General features: G+C 38.3%; 1 long non-coding RNA gene across 2 annotated transcripts in view; it reads right to left on the minus strand.

Moving 5' to 3' along the window:
• The window catches only part of LOC118600178, a 93,294-nt gene extending 74,721 nt beyond the window's left edge, over nt 1-18,573 (minus strand). For both annotated transcript variants that reach the window (XR_004949751.1, XR_004949752.1), the window contains exon 1: nt 17,815-18,573. This is a non-coding gene — a long non-coding RNA (uncharacterized LOC118600178). The remainder of the gene's footprint in view (nt 1-17,814) is intronic.
• Between the last annotated feature and the right edge of the window lie 862 nt (nt 18,574-19,435).

The following is a 19,435-nucleotide window of genomic DNA, read 5'->3' on the forward strand; positions in this document are numbered from 1 at the left end:
ATCTCAAACAAGAAAGGTTCTACACAAAACAAAATTACTTGATGGCAATGAAGACTTGCACGTAAGTTACACTTACTGCTAAATTCAAAGGCAGGGACGTGAACCTCAGTCTCAAAAGTTTCATATTGCTTTGTGTCAACTCGGTTCATTTGTTTAACTTTGTTTTTTTTTGTCTGATTTAACAAAAAACGTGTCACGTTTCAGTGCATCATCTCCAACTGTCTGCTTTTCTGTCTTCTCTTGATCGTTTGTGATAGTAGAAAACCCACTTTAACTATGAAACCCGAGTCACTGACTAGCAAAGACTTGGGGTTTGACTTGATTAGCAACCAAAGATATCAGACATATTAGAGACACATAAACGTATATCTATGTGAAATCTTTAGCTAGGGTGGGGTTCTGCAACCCTTCGACTGCAGAGCCATATGTGGCTCATTGACTCCTCTTTTGTGGCTCTCTGGTTGAAGAATCATAACATACTTTTAATTTTAAATATAAAGTACTTTTGGACTATACACCACATCTAGCAAAACAAAACAAAACAGTCAGATAAGTCCAAGTTTATTTCACTCATTTACAGTTTAGGTTCCTAACTACAATACCCATAATGCTCCTAAAATTTATCAAGGGATTTGGGTTCGTAGTTTACCAAAGTAGAAAAATGTGACAGATTTTTGTGAACCACAGAAAGCAAAACCAGAAATCATATGGTAAATAACGTATACTTGTATAGTGGTTTTCTATGTAACCAGTACAGTTCCATTGACAGTCTATGAGAACTGGACACATTATCCCCTCCCTCCTTCGCTTTCCAAATAGAAAGCCAGAATCCTGCAGACTTCTATTAATAAATAAACACCTATTACTCAGTCATTATATTGTTTCATATTTTCCTTATAAGTTGGTCAAGTGGCCAATCAGATGCCTCAATATTTTTCTTTTTTCCCCCCATACCGCACCTGGAGCATAGGTGATAGATGGTGGTGTGGTGGTCAGCACTCCTCCCCCACAACGAGAATATTGCCAGGTATGTTTTATTCATTACATGAAGAGAAGAAAATATTTCTCCAAAATCCAAAAAGGTATTGGAGAAATTATTGATCTAGGAATAAGCTCTAAAAATAGGGATCAACTTTTTTAGCCAGTTTAGGCTGAAGCCTGGCACCTACGTATCCATACCCAACAGACAATCTCTGACACAGTAGTGCAAACTACTTGAGTAAATGGACTTTGTTACATTACTTGAGTACTTTTTTGGCTACTTTGTACTTGTACTGAGTATTATAAATACAAGCAACTTTTACTCTCTACTCAATTACATTTTTGATTGAGTACATGTACTCTTTACTCCACTACCGATCACTTACGATACTCATTACATTGTGATTGAGCGCCAAGGCCTCTCATCTTGATCTACTTCACTATGGCTGGTTTGTTGGGCGGATTATACGATATCGCCATCTGCAGGATAATGGAGGTACTGCATGCCATTTATGAGGTAAATTCCAGCGGTAACTGTAGGAGACGTAGCGTGAGGCCAACCAGGAAGTAACAAAACGTTGCAGTACCGCAACTGACCAGAGAGGCTGGTGCTTAGAGTGAGCAGTTTCCCATTGACTCCCATTTTAAAATCGTCCTGAAAACCTTCCCACCTCGACTTCATTAGTCTTTTTTAGCAGTGCCGGCCTCATTTTCATACCAAAAAGAGCTAAAATAAGTTTCAAGAACTTTGATAACCAGCTCTGGAAAAAATGAACATTTGAGTGTGACTGACTTTTTGTTCTATTTATTATTTTGTTCTGTCATTTTGAAACACTGAGGTGTTAAATTTCATTTCTAATAATAGGAAATAAAACCTCATAGTTGTTCTTTACATTTCTTGGTCTTCTTTGATCTTACATTCAGTATTAGTAAAATACTTACGTTCTTTTAAAATTGGATACTTTTATACTTTTACTGAAGTATTATTGGAATGGTGACTTGTAACTTGTAATGGAGTACATTTTACAGTAAGGTATCTGTACGTTTACTCAAGTATGGTTTTCAGGTACTCTTTACTCTGCTCTGACATCAGCGAAAGGTTTGTAAATTGTGAGGTATCAAACCTTTTATGATGGAAGTCAATGTGAAATGGATTATTTTTGCCACCAGACCACAGTGGTCATTTCAGAAACTGAAACATTTGCTCCTTTCTATTTGGCTTTAAATCCTAAAACGGAAGGTGGGGGATTGGGAAAAATGTAGAACCTCTCTCATAACATACAAGACAAAACCCCCCAAAACAACTCAACTCTGTTTTCCAGTCATTCCTCACATTAAACAAAGTTCAATAGCATGTTTATAAAGACCGCTGGGTTTGCACCAAACAAGCGGCACCAGTGCGCTGTCGCTTTCCAGTAAAGCAGATAGTTTGTTGGTTGACCTGAGGCCAACGGCGAGCGAGGAATGCGAGATGTTTAGGGCGGGAAGCAGCTGAGGTTTTGTTTGCATGTTTGTCCTTCCGTGAGCACAGTATGTGATTGGCTACATGTGCTTGTGTGTCCATGTTGTTCCATCTGCCAAGCAGTAATTACACCAAACATGTGTAAGCACTTGAAGGCCACTGTAGATAAACTCCGCATGAAAACCAATTAAGCATCGTAGGTATGAAGAGAAGAAATGTTTATGCAAATGCAATTACTAAACTAATGGGATTTCATGTCAACAGAATATTGATTGAGAACATCTGCTGATGTGTGAGCTCATTACATTCTTCAGGAGAGGTTGCATAACACCACACAGGGTCTACTAAAAAGCAGAGAATAATGTTCTGTCAAGGTATAGCAAAAGAGTAAAATACCTTGTGGTATTTATTTCAACTGAAGTCTTAATCTGATCACTAGATCAATGTCAAGAATCGGTTTAACTGACAGTTTATTAAAGGCCTCATGACACACACTGCTTCCCACTTTATCATACACATGACATATGTAGTAGTAATCGTTGCAGGGCATATAACTCTGGACAGATGGTTGGAAACTTTCCCATGGAAAACCAGTATCAGACAGATCTACTGGTAGGTTAGGACCAAAGCACATTTGCTGCATTTATTAACCAATGCCAAATATGCTTTTAGCCAATTAAAACAGGAGTATTTGGAAAAAAAAAAACTTGTTAAAGAATACTTTCGGTTGGCATTTTCTGTGAATAAATCCGAAAAAAAGTAAAAAAAAAAAAAAAAAAAAGGAAGCTAGAATCGAAGCAGGTTCATTCCTTTAATTTAAAATTTAAGATGGTTTAGTCCTCTATGTGGCCACAGCGGGGCCCTGAGTCTGAGTATCCCTGTGCCCGTCCCCAGCCTGGATAAAATGCAAGGATGTTCAGAAGGCCATTCAGCATAAAACTCAGTGCCAAACCAAATGCGTGTATCCAACACATTCTCCTATGCAAGTCGTCATATACTGATGTTTGGTTTAGGACCCCTTCGCGTCACTTTTTGATGTTTTGGGTGTCCCCAACTCATCATTTTTTGACATGCTGGCTGGTTGTAAAACCAAGGGTGCACAACCTTCGGGACGGTGTACCGGATGCGAATTGGTCCTCGGGACACGCCCATTACCGGTATCCAAACCTGGTACAGTACCCTAACCCTAACGCAGTACCGGACCTGAACCGGTACCAGGTGCGGTACAGAGCGTGAATCAGTACCGGGTTAGGAAACTGATGCACTCCATGCCCTGGTACTGGACCGATTCTGGTTCGCAGCTCGGAGGTTGGGGACAGGTGATTTAAAGGGGCCATACGATGATTTTGTAATTACCCCTCGTTCTCCCTTATGGGGTTCAGGATTTCTTGTTTGCCATGGCCACCAGTGAAGATGGAAAATCCTTGACAAAAAAAAAATGTTCAGCGCGCTGTCTTGTGGGGTCCAGATGACCCCATTTTTAATGTAAACATGCCTAGGATAGCACAAAGATAACGCCTTTCAGAGTAAACTATATCCATATGTGATCATATATTGCCTTTGGAACACTAAGAAAAAAAAAGCGACACCCAAAGAGGTATGCAGGACGTTTCTGACTAAGTGAAAAGCTAAGAGAAGTTTCTTTTGCAATGCAAGATGGTTTAATAAGAGAAAAAAAAATATGTTGATGTTGTGAAAAAAAAAAAAACAAACATGTTATTAGCCCATTCCCATGAGGAGTTAATGGCTGCAATGTGCAACTCCGCCACAAAGGAAAGCAAAGGAAAAGACATACCAGCATGAGAAGAAATCAAGAAATAAACAGAATATTTCTGCAAGGGCATGTCACATCTGGGTAAGACGCAGTTGGTTAAATGCCAAAACTTAGGTTAGACAAAACCTATCATGTAGCTGAACTATTAGCTAAACTCTAAAATAACCTAAAAAAATCGTAGTAAACACCAAAATAGTCCAAAAAGCAATCAGAATGCCAATTTTTAAATGTTGAAACTGTAACTTTTGAACTTTACTATGAATAATAAAAAAGGCACAAATATTATTCCAGAATAAATCAACTTAAATCTTAAATAACTTTTATTATTTTACCCTACAAAAATATATTTTGTCAAAAGTATACAAGTCAGAAATAAGCGAGAGATAACAGGCTATTTATAATAATAAAATAAAATAATTTGGAGGGAAGGATATAATTACCCGGAGGGCCGGATCCAGCCCCCGGACCTTGACTTTGACACGTTCAATAGAGCATTTTGCTATTATGTTGCTGGTCTGGTTGAGATCAGACGGGTTGGATGCGGCCCCTGAACCAAAATGAGTTTGACACCCCTGCCATAAAAGCTCTGGTCAGAAATAAAAGAAAAGAACACAAATGAAAACATATCTGTTGTCTAGGTATTGCACATAAATCATACGCACCTACCTTCACCACTTTGTCAAAGTAAAAGTGGTGAAGGTAAAAGTGGTCCTGACTTACACCATTCCTTTCTTGGCTCTTAGGAAAGTTTGTCTGGTTTTACACTGTAGTAAACCACGCCAGAGTTCATTTGCAAGTAACCCTTTGAAGTCGACCAGAGTTTCTTTGTTTGGTTCTGGTGTGGATCAGTGTGAATAAGCCCTAAAGGTCTCACAAAGTTTGTTCTGAAAAGTAAAAGTCCTGCATGTTTCTGTGGATCAATCAGTCTAGAAAATATATATATATATATATATATATATATATATATATATATATATATATATATATATATTGTGCTTGCTGCTGAAATAATCCCCAAAGCAAGAATAATTTCCTGAAAAATACAAACAATTTTTAGAATGATCCATCACTAACCAAACATGTTCACATCACGGCTCGCTGTCAGCTTCAGATTTATTTATTATGGGCGGTGATGATCATAGCCTGGACCACAAAAACAGAAGTACAGTGAGATTTATTCTGAATCATTCTACAGACAAAAGTCTCTGTTCTTCATTTATATGATTGATTAGAGCCTAAACGGCGGTGACAGTATTGATTTTTTATTTCATATAAAACTGTGCAGACTCCCCAATCAGTTTGCTAAACCAAACAGGATCTGTCATCTACTGCACATTTTTAAAAGACTATTAGTTTGCATCAAAGCCTTTGAAGTCAAACAAAGGAGCAAATGCAGGAGCAGATACATGGATGGAAAAGTTCAGACAGAGCGAACACAACCTCACTCACTGAATCCTTTACGCTGTGTCACAAACACAAAGTCTTGCATGGATTCTACAGCAGGAAACCACCATAGAAACAAAGTAAGAACAGGAACTTTTTCATCACGCATCCACTTTTAGACGTTAGTTTCAACTTTACAGAACAGAGGTCTGCAGCATGTCCTCAATATTTTAAGTTTACACAATTTATTTTTTTCATGTGAGTAAAAAAATGAAACTAGATCTCTTATCTATGGCTACAATGAGGACTAGAACTCATGGCTAGGCCTCTTTTCAGTACCGTGGTCTTCATCTGTGGAATAACTTACCAGAGGATCTGAGAGTTTCTGCATTGACTGAGATTTGAACTAAAGACATCTGTTTAGCTTAGCATTAAATATCTTACTTTCCACACTATATAGGGGACTTAAAAGTCTTAATTTGTTTTAAAAAATTACAGGTCACCTTAGAATCTCCAATGCCTTAACTTAAATATGGATTAATACTAGTTGTGGTTACCGAGGTTGAACTTATTTTAAAAAAGGTACACGGCGCTCTGTCAAGATGTACTATAATGTGGCTAATGTGTAGCGTGTCAGACTGTTTTTTATTTTACATTTGTTTCCTATATGATAATAACAAGGTTGGGAGGTAGCATAGTGACAGTAACGTTTGTTTTAGTGGTATGAATTTTTTTTTTTTATGTGTTGCAAACAAGATTGGAAGTTAGTGATATTGTAGCTAGCATGTTGCAGTGACACAGTTATTTTTTTGTACATGCTACTAACATGGTTTGGAGTTAGCATAGTTACAATAACATTTGTTATAGAAACATTAGTCTGTTTTTTATGAGTTGCAAACAAGGTTGGGAGTTACAGGTATTCTGAGTACAGTGTTCTACCCTTATTCGCAGGAGTTAGGGACAGGGGCATGCGCGAATCTGCGAATACGGAGAACCCCCCCCCACCCACGTGGCCAAAGGATATCTTTTACCGGTCCATACTCATCAATCACACTTCTAATCATGCTTTGTAAAACATTTTTTAAAGATATATATATATATTTATTTATTTAAGAACAAAAGACGCTGTACACAGCCGCAATGTTCCTTAAGATGCAGATGAGTGTCAATCTCTCTCTGTGCCTTAAAAGAAGTGTGCGCTTCCTCCTTCATCAAATAAGAAACACCTGCTCCGAATGATAGTTATCCTCCATGATTATCTTCTCCAGCTATCAGTCAGTAGATGCCATTTCTCCATGCAGAGGCACAGAGTGGAACGTGCACTCCTCTCGCGGAGAGGGAGCGCAGACAGGCACTTCCTTTCTGCGCTCCGCAGGCAGCTCTGTAGCGCAGCACCTCCTTTGGACACAAAAATTTTATTTATGTGTCTTGAGTTGTCTGAGTGTTTGTGACAAACCGGAAGAGTTACGTAAGTGAAAAAAAAAAAAAAATCTGCGAATAAAGAAACGCAAATAAGCGGGGCATCACTGTAGTCCTACATTGCTAATGTTTCTAATGTGGCGGATATGTAGCATGTTACAAAGAAGCTCAAAAATTACAGTCAACACAACTTATAGTCTGACAGACTTATTTCTGACTCTTTTGTCTGGCTCATTGTGCCTTTGGTCTGCCTTACTATATGACAAAAGTTCAATAAAACATTCATTGACGATGCGCTTTATTACCTGGTGTGCCCTATAATGTGGAAAATATGTCAATATAAGTAAGCCATATATATATATATATATATATTAGTCACAACGTTTCGAACCATCTGTCTTTTTGTGTTCACGTTTTTAGTTTATGATTTCTTATATTTCTAACCTATGTTCAAGTCTTTATGTTAAGCACCTTGTGTTCTGCACTTAATGAAAGGTGCTCTACAAATGACTGATTTATAAAAAAAAAAAAAAAATGGCAACATTACATGAAATTGCCATTTATTCAAAACAACAAAATATAGATGACATAACTTGATTTTGTCCACACGATCTTAAACCAAAAGTCATCTAGCATCATATATACATTGTTCGCTGTACTCGCCCTCTGCGTTCTTCTGGATGGTGCCCAGATCCACATCGGTTTATACCGTCTTGTAGCCCTCAATGGACATGCATGGTACCACATAGGTGTAAAGGTCAAAGGTCTTTCTGTGCAGCAGGTTTATGGAGGGGTTGTGTCCAAATTTCTTCCCTACTCACTCTATAGTACATTCGCCAATTTTCAGTCCTGTCTGAATAAAGATTCTAAAATAAGCTTCCCTAGAAATTTACCACATGTCAAAACTCTGCACAAACCAGTGCACATCAATGCTCACTAGATTGAGGAATATACCCACAATGCATCATGTTTGAACATTGTTTTATGTTTAAAAAAATGTTTCTGCTATGTATACACCACCCAAGTTGTCATTATCAGACCAAAGTGGATTTATAAATAATCTTCGTAAAGTGTTTCGGTGACATCATTTTACTCTTTAAAGTGAGCATGGTGTCCCATGGTGCTTTAAAAATCCAGAGTACTAGATAGTCCAGCATAGATTTTTTTAGTTAGAGTAGGGAGGGAATTTCAACATAGTGTCTTAGAAGTACAGATGGTCAAAAGGTTCCTAAGCTGTGAAAGAGTGCGTGAATGATTGCTAAATATTTTAAAGACAATGTTCCTCAAAGTCAAACGGCAAAAGCTTCGCTAATCTCATCATCTGCACAGCATAACATCAAAAAGGTTCAAAGAAACTGAAAAAATATCTATGCGTCAGGGGAAAGGCTAAAGATCTTTAGTGGATGCCTGCGGGCTTCAGATTGCCCTCAGACAACAGTGCAGTTCTGTGTCGATGGCATTAGGAAACGGGTCCAGAAGTAGTTCCAGGAAGAACGGAGGAAAACACATTCTTCTCTGCTTTCATATGTTCAAAACTCTATCCTGAAAATGTTCTGTGGTCAGATAGTGGAAGTCCAAGGGTGACGTTCGTGTTGTCCTATGAGCTAAGGAGTCAGGAAAACTTCCAGCATGTTTTCAGTGTTTAGTTTAAACATCAGCATCTCTGATAGGGGGGAGCATGGTGCATACAGCATGGACAAAACCACGCAGAACCACAAACTGCAGCTTTACCACTTATGCACTCCATCTTTCACCTATCGAAACCTTAAAAACTTAAGAATGGCGTCCAAATGTGTGGAAATCACATTGTGGGTTATATTACCTCAGTAGTTAACTCTGCCTAACTGGAGCATGGTGACAATGAAATGAAAAAGACAAGTCAAGCAAGACCACAGGTTATAAGAGGTAAAAGACATCAATAGAGAAGAATGTCTCAAACACCAGATTCAAACTCTGTCTTTAAAGTCCCACTCCGATTATCTTTTCATCTATTTCCAAAGCGTTCCCAGTGGTCTTAACTAGGATGATGCCGCTTTTAGGCAAAATCAAAAACTTCTAGGACATAGTTTCAGCAGAGCGGCAGGAGTTCCTCAGAAATTTGCCTCTGAGGTTGGCACAGAGTATCTCATCAACCCTTTGTTTACAAACTCCCGCTAGCTTACAGCTCCCCACAACCCAAGCTAACAATAATGGTTCAACAAAAATGCTGAACAGTATCGGAGCTACACCACCGTAAAGTTTTGATTCAGACACTAGCTCAGACGAGGAAAACAAAGACATGGATCTATTTGTCTGCAAGTGGATGGATCAGAATGGCACGGGTTATATTTTGAAAGTAGCAACTACAAGCTTTTTCAAATGACATTTTTCGCCTTCCCTTGAGTGATTTAAATAAAAAAAAAGCATAGTCATAAATTCAATTTTAGGTTTCATTTTATTTAGAAAAACGCTACAAGAAGATGTTTAAAAAAAACATTTTCATTGAAGAGGGTCTTTACCTGCTCTAAGACCTGAAGCAGAAATTCAGTTTATAATCTCCTCATTTAGTATATAAAAATATAAAAAATGATCAATTTGAACAATTATGTGTTTTGGTCAGTGCTGCAAAAGTTAACGTGTTAACACACACAGTTAATCATAACAGAATTATTGTGTTAATTTTTATTAACGCCCTCAGGCGTCCTGATGTACAGCTGTGAGATCAGTGCTATAAAACTCTGTCTAATATAAACTTTTTTTTATATATTCTGTAATTGAGATTCCATTCAATTAAAGAGATAATAGGGCATCGGCATTGACTAAGAATTGCGGAAACTCCGCTTTTCACCCCAAAAGTCCCACCCGCCGCTGTTAGGAGAGGCGAAAAGTCCTGAGAGCAGATTCCAGCTAAGCCGACCTGAAATCCAGCTGGATCAAACTTCTCCCAAAAACCTTTTTATTATTCTTCACAAACACTATAAGGAAAATTCATGAGAAAAAAAGAAAAAGCTGGAAAAGAAGAAAACTGAGAAAAAATAAACAGAATTCCAGGAAAAATGTCAAATGGACAGCAGTGGTCTTAAAGGAGAGAAATACTTATTTATCTATTATTCTCTAATAATTTTTATTTCTCTATTTTGCAATCTCTTTAAGGTTCCAAAGGGTTAAAAATAAACATTCTAATGGACAATTTTGCATGTGATTTTATACTTTGATTATTTGCAGATAATACGTGGCTGGTAGATACTGTAACTTAATATACTAAAATATTGTAACTATATACTATATATACACACACACACACACACCCACATATATATATATATATATATATATATATATATATATATATATATATGTATTTTTTTTCCAGGTTTGCAATTAATTAAATTGTTTTAATCAATTTCAAGCCCTAGTTTTGTTACATTGAAATGACTTCAGTTCAGGTTAATTTACTTTCCATTCTATTTGCATAAAGCATTAAAATTTTTCCAGTAAGTTAGCATGTAAAAGACAATGTCCAGACGTACCTGTTTGAATACAGAAGCTGAACTCAGACTTCACTGGAATTTATTTTCAGCAGCTGAATTTCTTCAGCTTGTTCCTTGTGTTGCTGCTGATCATGAGAGTTATTCCCTTGTGGTTTCTCACTGACTGGAACAGTGGAACTCTGTCTCCAACATGTATCAATCATGTAAAGCAATAACTGCTTGATAGCGTGCTGAGTCATGGCGAGATCCACAGAGCTGCTGTTCAGGAAAATAACTCCTACTTTACATGAGACAATGCAATTCACTTCACTTTGAATTTACAATACGTGTGGAGAGGCGATATAAGCACATCTATATAGTCTTACAGCCCAAAATTTGGCTAAAAGATATAAAACCAGCGTGATAGCAGCACCTATAATATAATGGGAAATAAAGAAGCTACAGAGATCATAAGGCTATGACACAAAGAACATTATTTTTATTAAACTATTGAAGATACTTTAAAGGTAGACATGGTGAAAAGCCTTTTTTTTATTTATTTATTTTTTTTTAATAAAGTTGACTTTTTCTGTCAATTCAGTTTCTAACACTAAATACAACAAATGAGGAAACCTTACATCATTTATGAAAAATATAATCACACTGACGAGCTTTGGTGTGGGATTTTTCCAAACACAAATTGGGTATTTGTGGAGGTTAAGATGCAATTTTATCAATTTGTGAATATTTCCATTGTCACATTACAGTATTTTCTGTCAAATGAAGCACACTCAGAAGCCTTAATATATATATAAATATATTTTTTTAAATGACCGAGTGCCTTATTCAGTTCGCCTTTTATATGGATTCATTTTGGTTTTGTTTATATCAAAAAAATCTGGAGAAGTACACTGCGCTCTGTCTGGGTGTTTAACTAATGTGGCCATACCTTGATTTTCCTGAGTCTTTCAGAGTAAACTGTATCCATATAAATGATCATATATTACCTTTGAGCACTAAAAAACAAATTATTTATGAAAAAAATAGTTATTTTTGTGAACTCTTTTTATACCCGGAAGTAAAAACGACTCGATCTCGCGAAGCTAGCTGACCACCTCTAGATCGAGCTGCTAGCTTTATGCAGAAAGTGCTTGTGTTAGCCTGGGGGCGGAGCAGACTCTTTGGAGAGGGGCAGTTAACATTTTGTGACATCAGCAAGTGAGGACCCACTCGTTTTTGTAGGTATGGGAGGGGCTGCCGTGAGAGCGCAGGTTTTTAGAGAATTACTCAATGAATGAATACTCAGAAATGTGAGAACTGATCAAAATACTGCTTTGGGGGTGTTTGTAGTGAGGAATGGACAGCAGAATGCACTTAAAATCTAAAAAAGTTGTTTTTTTATGGTATGGCCCATTTAATTTAGACCTTTTAACTCTAGTGACTTTCACCCACATAGTGTGTTTTAGATTAATGGCGAATGCTGTACTGACTGATGCAGCATTCTCTGGTGGCGGCAGTGTGATGGTATGGGTCAGGAAATCCCTCCATAGAAAAAAAGACTATTCATTATTGGAGGTAGTGCTAATGCAGCCTTTTCTGGATGAGAATTAAATTGGTAGCTCTGCTATAACTCTAGTCTGGGACTCAACTCAAAGACGACTTTCTCTCCTCCGCAGACCAGGTTCTCAGATTTTGATCTTTGGAGGGGATGAAAGTAATCTTCCCATTGAACACCTGTGAGATTAGCTAGAACATGCTGTTGGTGGCAGAGTGCTAATGCAACGACGCATTGGCCGACCTGTGACAGATGATGGTTTAATGAGATGACAGCACAGTGAAAAGAGGAAGAGCTTAAATTTGTATCCATGAAATACCAAACAATGACATAAACTGTTTGACCGATGTTCATATAATGTTCAAGTTTTATACAGAAGTGGAATCATTTAAAAGAGGATTTTTTTGCCAACTGTTGTCATAACAAAAAAATATGTATAAAAAGCCTTCACTTTTTTCAATTTGTACCAATTATAAATTCCAAACCATTTTTCTTCAATTCTAATGATACATTTTTACTAGCTTACAGATTAAATATTGCATTTCTAAAAGGTGTTTAAATGTATATTTTGTGTTTATTCATATATAATTAAAATCAGTAAAATATTTCCCTTTATTTTGTGACTGAATAGGCTTTTAGTTCTCGTCTGTGTACATATTCAAGTCAATCCATGGAGAACTGACTTCGTTCAAAGTGGCTTTATCCTCTCTTGTCAGTACATGAGCATCGTTTTGCATGGCAGTAGAACAGGTTAGGCTTATCTCTGATTCCCACAGTTCTCGGAGGAGAAAGAGGAAGCATCATCACATTTGAGTGTTAAGTGTGGACGAGTTTGCTTTGAGAGCAACCACAGAAGCTTATCAGGGAGATAACAGACACTCCACGGGCCTTCCTGGCACAGCAGGGCAAAAATACTCCACATATTCAAGAAAAAAAAAAGAATAAAAAATAACCAGAATTTAGTTATCATGTTGAAAGAATCAAATAAGCCCTAAAGACACAGATTACGAGAGATCTGTGAAATATGAGATCAGAGCACAGAAACCTACAGAGCCTCCTGGTACCTGCCTCCTCTGATTCTGTGCTTTTGCCTTTGCTTCTTAGAAAGAAGAAAGCAATTTTTTTTTTTTCAGAAAAACGACAAAAGAAAGCCAACACATTCTCATCTCTGAGTTGTCACATATTGACGTTTGGTTAAGGCCCCCTCCATGTCACTTTAACGTTTTGGGTTAGTTTTGGGTCAGTTGTCGAATGGGAACAACAAGTATGTTGAAAAAAGGACAACTTGGGGACACCTAAGTGACACGGAGGGGGTCATCAACCAATCGTCAATATGTGATGACTTGGGAGTAAGAATTTTTTTCTAAAGGCCCGGTCCCATAGGATTTGACGGGGGGATCACTGGTAAAAAAAAGTTGGAAAATCTGCCACACACACTTAGACACGCCAACTTTATGCATGCTCGTGGAATCGCAGTGATACAGACACCGGAGTCCATTCATCTGCCGCTCCTCTGCCAGAGCACACCCTACTCGTGTATAAGCGTGTCCTCCCTCAATCAGCTGCTAAAAGGATGATGTAAGCGGCAGTACAAGCGCAGACCGTCCGGGAACACAGCAGTGCTGCAGCCGTGCACGAGCGTGGAATTTCGGTGTCCAAGCGCGGCGTGCCTGCGTCCGCTCCACGGTCCAATCTCGAACTGAAACTGCTGTTGCGCCGCCGTTTCACAGCCATTGCGTGGCGGTACCACTGTACCAGAAGCAGTCACCCGTGATCTCAATTTTTGTGCATTTCAAAAATGATTTCCACTTGTAATGGCGGCCAAATTTTGTACCGTGGGTATCCGCGTCTAATCCGCGGCCCTATATCACCCGTTGCACTACCAGTTTGCTCCTAACAGCGTCTGTACCCCGGGTATACATTTTTTCCATGCTCCAGCCGTGATATGGCTGTGAAAGCCAGTGGGACCGGGCCTTAAAGCACATGCTTTGTATCATCTACAACCAAGTGCTATGAATTTAGAAAACAACTACAAGTCAAAGGGGAGAAGAACCAGATCTTTATGTTTTTCTTGGCTGCTTTAGAGCGGGGATGTGTAGATCTACATAGATTAGTGATAATACAGCTTTACGCTATTCCGTTAGAAAAGACGGTAATATAGTAGAATCATAAACATTCTAAAGAAGTGTTGCACATTTTGTGTTGTGTGGCACACACAAAAGATGAATAGTCTTTTAAATGATTTGGTTAGTTTTTTACAACAGGAGCTACAAGATCTAAGGCCAGTTCAAAGCGCATTGTTGTGTGTCATAGTCTTGTCGTCTGTGAACATTAATTCTTCTTTATTTATTTTTGGTTCCTGTGATTGCTTTAGTTCTGTTGGTTGACTAGAACTGTCCTCCCTGCAGAGGTGCATGTTAGTGTAATTCCTGGACCTACAAGAATTCTGGTTCACCTTTGAATCCAAGACGTGACAAAGACTCATGATGTTGGCCTTATCCACAGGTAAAACAAAAAGTGCTCAGATAGACCCATTCCTACACATTCACACACTGATGGTGCCAACCTATGACCACCAGGAGTAATGTGGAGTTCAGAGTCTTCCCCAAGGACCCTTCAACACGGGCAGACAGGGCTGGAATCAAACCTGTGATCTTCCGATCACTGGTCGACCGCTCTACCTCTGTGCACCACCTCTGCAGCACAACTGAACAATGTTGGAACTAAACAAATGGGAGAAAAATTGATTGTTGTTATATTTAACAAGCCATGACTCTTCTAACAAAAGTATAAATCACCACTTCCTGCATCTCTCAGTTCAGCATTCAAGGAGTACCAGGAACGGCGAGCAGTAAACAACCAGGTTTGCTTAAAAGTCAGAATATAAAAAAAAACTACAATAAATAATAATGACTTTTATTGCATTACATGCCCATTTATCTGTACATGAATTTTGCTCATAATTTTAGAATACACTTAGAAAACAATTAAATATTGAACAGAAAGTTTTTCTGTAAACCTGTATGATGGAGAACAGCAGCAGTGCTGTGACTTTAAGAAACAAAATTTAAAGGGTAACCAAACAGGGAAGTTGGAGGATGACTCCACCCACAGCCGAAATGTGAAAATCCACTCAGAGGACTGGGATTGTTATCACTACAGGAGCTGCAGATCATGACGTGGGACTTCTGAAATGACGTGGAACTTAAATGGTTTGACCAATCACGAAATCCAACTGTAATACCTCAATTCAACCTGTAGGGGGCACACACATGGTTTTTGACTATTATTTTTAGAAGTTTATTTCAAATTGTCAAAAGAACAATAGTCAGCACTTTAAAGCCCCGTTTATAGAGGTCAACAGCCAAAAAAGCTGACTTAGGGTTTGGTTACCGTTTAAATTCCTGCATTAACAGAGATATATTCATAATGTTCTAGTGTGTTTATGGTTGTTATTGAAAATTGATAAAAATTTATTTGGGTTGAACTTGTTACTTTATTTTGTTCTCCACAAGATCCTCAACAACCAAAAAGCACAATACTCAAAATCAAAGTCACCTCTCTGAGAGAGATGATACAAATGTAACCGGCATCCATCCGGGGGTTGACCCTGAACGAGTACTGTGGGTTTTTGGGTTGGAGAAGCGTATAGGAGCAGCTGCATCTTAAGGTGAGTGCAGGTGTTCCCTTGGAACTTGGATGGCCACTTTAAGGAATGTCATAAGAAAATGGAACCTACCATTATCGCTTGTGTGATAAGTGTATCGTCAAGTATTCTTAAGGCTAACATAAGCTCATCCATTCAAATCAACCTTTATTTATAAAGGCGCTTGTCACACTGTGAGCAACTCGAAGCGCTTTACATTTAAAAACAAAGCATACATGGTAAAAGCCCAACCCACCCTTCACACACACACACCCCATAACACGTACACCCATGACCCCACACACAATGAATACTTAAAAAGAAAAATGAAAAACGTATAAAATAAACTTAAGGCTTGGCTCTGCTGTATATGTGAGGTTGCTATAGTGCTGTTACACCATAATCTAGTTAGTAGTGGCTCCACGTAAGTGCCTGAGGTTGTCCACAAAAATGACTGTCTAATTTCAAGATTTCTAACAGTCAGACTGGCCCCTCAGGAACACACACTTATCACTTAAACAGGACTAACAGGCTCCTTTGCTCAAACTGCAGGATTTGACGGGGGTTTAAAAAATAAAATCTGTATGATACGCCTGCGTCTCACCTACTTTACTCTGACTTGCTAACACCTGTCAACTGCAGCATGCCCATAGAAAATTTTTTATGAAGATTTTTTGTTTTACAGGTTCACTGAAGGTTTTAGAATTTTGATATTTTGTAAGGGCAGATGTGACTGGTTAACTCTTATAAGCAGTTATTGTGAGCCACAACATTCAAATCATCTCATCCATCAGGTGATTCTCACCTGAAGTCAGACCACCTGAGCCATACTGAAGGATGCACATTCCATTTAAAATAAATATGTGCACACAGGATCATTTCAGGTTCATGAAATCATAAGAACTCAGCATCACTGCACACCGTTAATCATTGCTCAGTTTTTTGAGGGACTTTATTTATTTTTACTTAAATATGAATAATTTCACGTGTATAGAAAGTGAATCAAGGTACATAGGATTACCTGTGTTAATGCTACTGTGAATGCTGTAAGCTGAATGTGGCTACTGAAGATGCTAGAACTGATGGCTGAAAATGCTAAAGCTGAACGCTTGCTAAAGTATTAGGGCATGAAGAATAAGACCTGGTCTTCGTCATGCTGCTTTTCACTCATGCATTACATTGTTTCTTTTATGGTGTACGTATGATCCTTCATTTATTGTTGATAATGGTGGCACATAAGAGAGAGAAATGAAATATTAGCTAAATGCCAAAGTTAGCCAAAAAATAAAGAAAAAACATAATTTTGCCAAAACAGCTAGTACATTGTTAAAATATTAGCTAAGCTCGAAATTAGCCTAATAAACTGGAAACATGTCTAAATTAGACAAGACAGCTAGCATAGTGCTAAAATATTTTAGTATAATCGCTAAAATATTAGCTAAACTCCAAATTATCCTAAGAAAAAAAACATTAAAATTTATAAATTTTCCAAAACAGCTAGCATGCTGCTAAAAATAAAAGCTAAACTCCACATTTTTCAAAGGAAAAGCATGCAGACAACAAATATTCAACTTTAACTCAGCCAGTAAAAACTTGGGGTAATGATGTTGTGCTGGTGAGAAAAACCCATCTTAAAGAATGGTCTGAATGAGTACTGCGTGCTTCAAAAGTATAAATAGCTCATCAGGTTCTGTGAAGTTTATCTGTGAGGCGATGCTGCCGTGGCCTTTTGTTTCCTCCGTGTGCTGCTCTGCTCTTATCGGACGCTCCAAAGCGTTGGCTGGTTTCCTTCCAAGGCTCAGCTGGACGTTCATAACTTAAGTCACACAGATAAAACGTAGTTTTCTGTTGAAGCGTCCTCATACATCTCCAAATGGATTTACCACAATAGCAATGCTAACAGCTTAGCATCGAGGTATCAAAAGTGTTGAGCGTGAGCTCAAACCGCCATGACTGCAATCATGTTATTAATGGAAGAAACCAGATTGTTTGGATATCATATCCCCATGATAATTAAATCCAAATGTTTTGAGACGAGAGCTTATCCAGGACATGGCTGCAGGCCGGATCCCAGATTAATTGATTCAGTGTAGGTAAATAAACACAGATAAGGGGGTTTGAACATGGCTGAAAGCAAACACTAACCTCGTTCTTTGTGTAAATCCGCATTATCGCCGTGTTACGCCATCAGAGCACTAGTGGAGCTTGAGTTAACCAAGAAGGAAAAAAAAAAAAAAGATGGCCAAAGCTGGCTGACCTCAGGATGTGTCGCCTCTGCCAAACACAACACAACAAACGGTTCTGAAAACCGCGGCCTGTGTTCAGCTCCAGACCTCAGTATTTACATCCCAGCTCCACTCACCAGCACAGCTGCTTCCCACAAACAGTAATTGGATTCACTTGTTGCAGCTGACTTCCCTACTGCCACTAACTCACTTCAGATACATGATTATTCAAACATTTTCTGTCTAATTTCCTGTGGAGTAATTACCCCGAGAGAGACGCGAGTCCTCACGGCCGCCTGCTTCCACATCCAGCAGCAGCGGGAGAGCATGCAAAGCTCCCAGCCTGCAGCCGCGCTGCTTTGCATGAGGCACATCTGACAGCCAGTTCCTTCCTCCCACAACCATCACTGTCAATGAGTGACAAGCAAGCTCTCCCTGGAACTTATTGGGTTTCATGTCAACTCTACTTCTCTTTTAGTCTTGGGTGACCTCTGTCCTTCCTTCTCACCAGCTTTCTTTCTCTGAGCTGCAGTAAGAGGGAAACTGTATTGATACGAACAGTTCAATCAATCCAATAGCTGTAGTTCTTTTCATGAAAAGGTGCTTTGGGAGAGCCCATTATTCCCACTCCATACACCAGTACAACACACAAAATGCTAAATGAAGTTTAACCATTTAACACTCGAGCTCCAGTGTTTATGTTCTTGGATTTACTGTAACTTTTCAACCGTTAACATGATAATTCCAGCAGATTCTGAAGGAGAAAAGCGGCTCACGCCACCATGCAGCCCAGATATGTAAATCAAATATTTAAAAAATGTTATGTTGAGGCAAATGTTAGCTAAAATCTAGCACAGTCCAAAATTGATAATTGTCCATTTTCTTATTTCTCGTTTTTGAATTTGTAGCAGTAAACATACAAACAACAGACCAAAACCCTATTAGTCCATAGTAAAAAGTGGATTTAGTTTCAACTCTAAATTAAAAAGTTAAAACCTAATTGGACGATGACGGGAAAGATGAAAATATAATGTCTGAAAAATCACCCATAGACTGTCGTCTAGTCCAGATAAATGCTGTTCCTGTAACTGTAAAGGATGATGTGACAGAAATCAAACATTGTTTGGGAGCTCAATGTGAATTAATATGCAGATAGCAAAAATATTACAGACCCAGGAGTGAAGAAGAAATGTACATTTTCTAAATCTGATTTCACAGAGAATCTGGAACAAGCAGAATGTATAAATAAGTGGACTCCAAACCACCGGAGGAGCAAAAACTGCCCCATTAAATGACAGGATTCGATTCTATTCCGTTTAGTACATTTATATTAAATACATATAATTATGTGTAATTTTATTATACATGATGTTTTCTTTCAAAAATTGCTAACATGAAAACAGCTCCATAATTCTGACATATCAATAAGAACTCTTGACTCTGTGACAGCTAAAACATGGAGCACAGGAGGATACTGTATTCCCTGTACACACCGTCATGAATGGTCTATTTTCAAACTTATATAACTTATAATCATTTAT

Source organism: Oryzias melastigma, linkage group LG19 (assembly GCF_002922805.2).
Source record: "Oryzias melastigma strain HK-1 linkage group LG19, ASM292280v2, whole genome shotgun sequence".
Taxonomy (NCBI): Eukaryota; Metazoa; Chordata; class Actinopteri; order Beloniformes; family Adrianichthyidae; genus Oryzias; species Oryzias melastigma.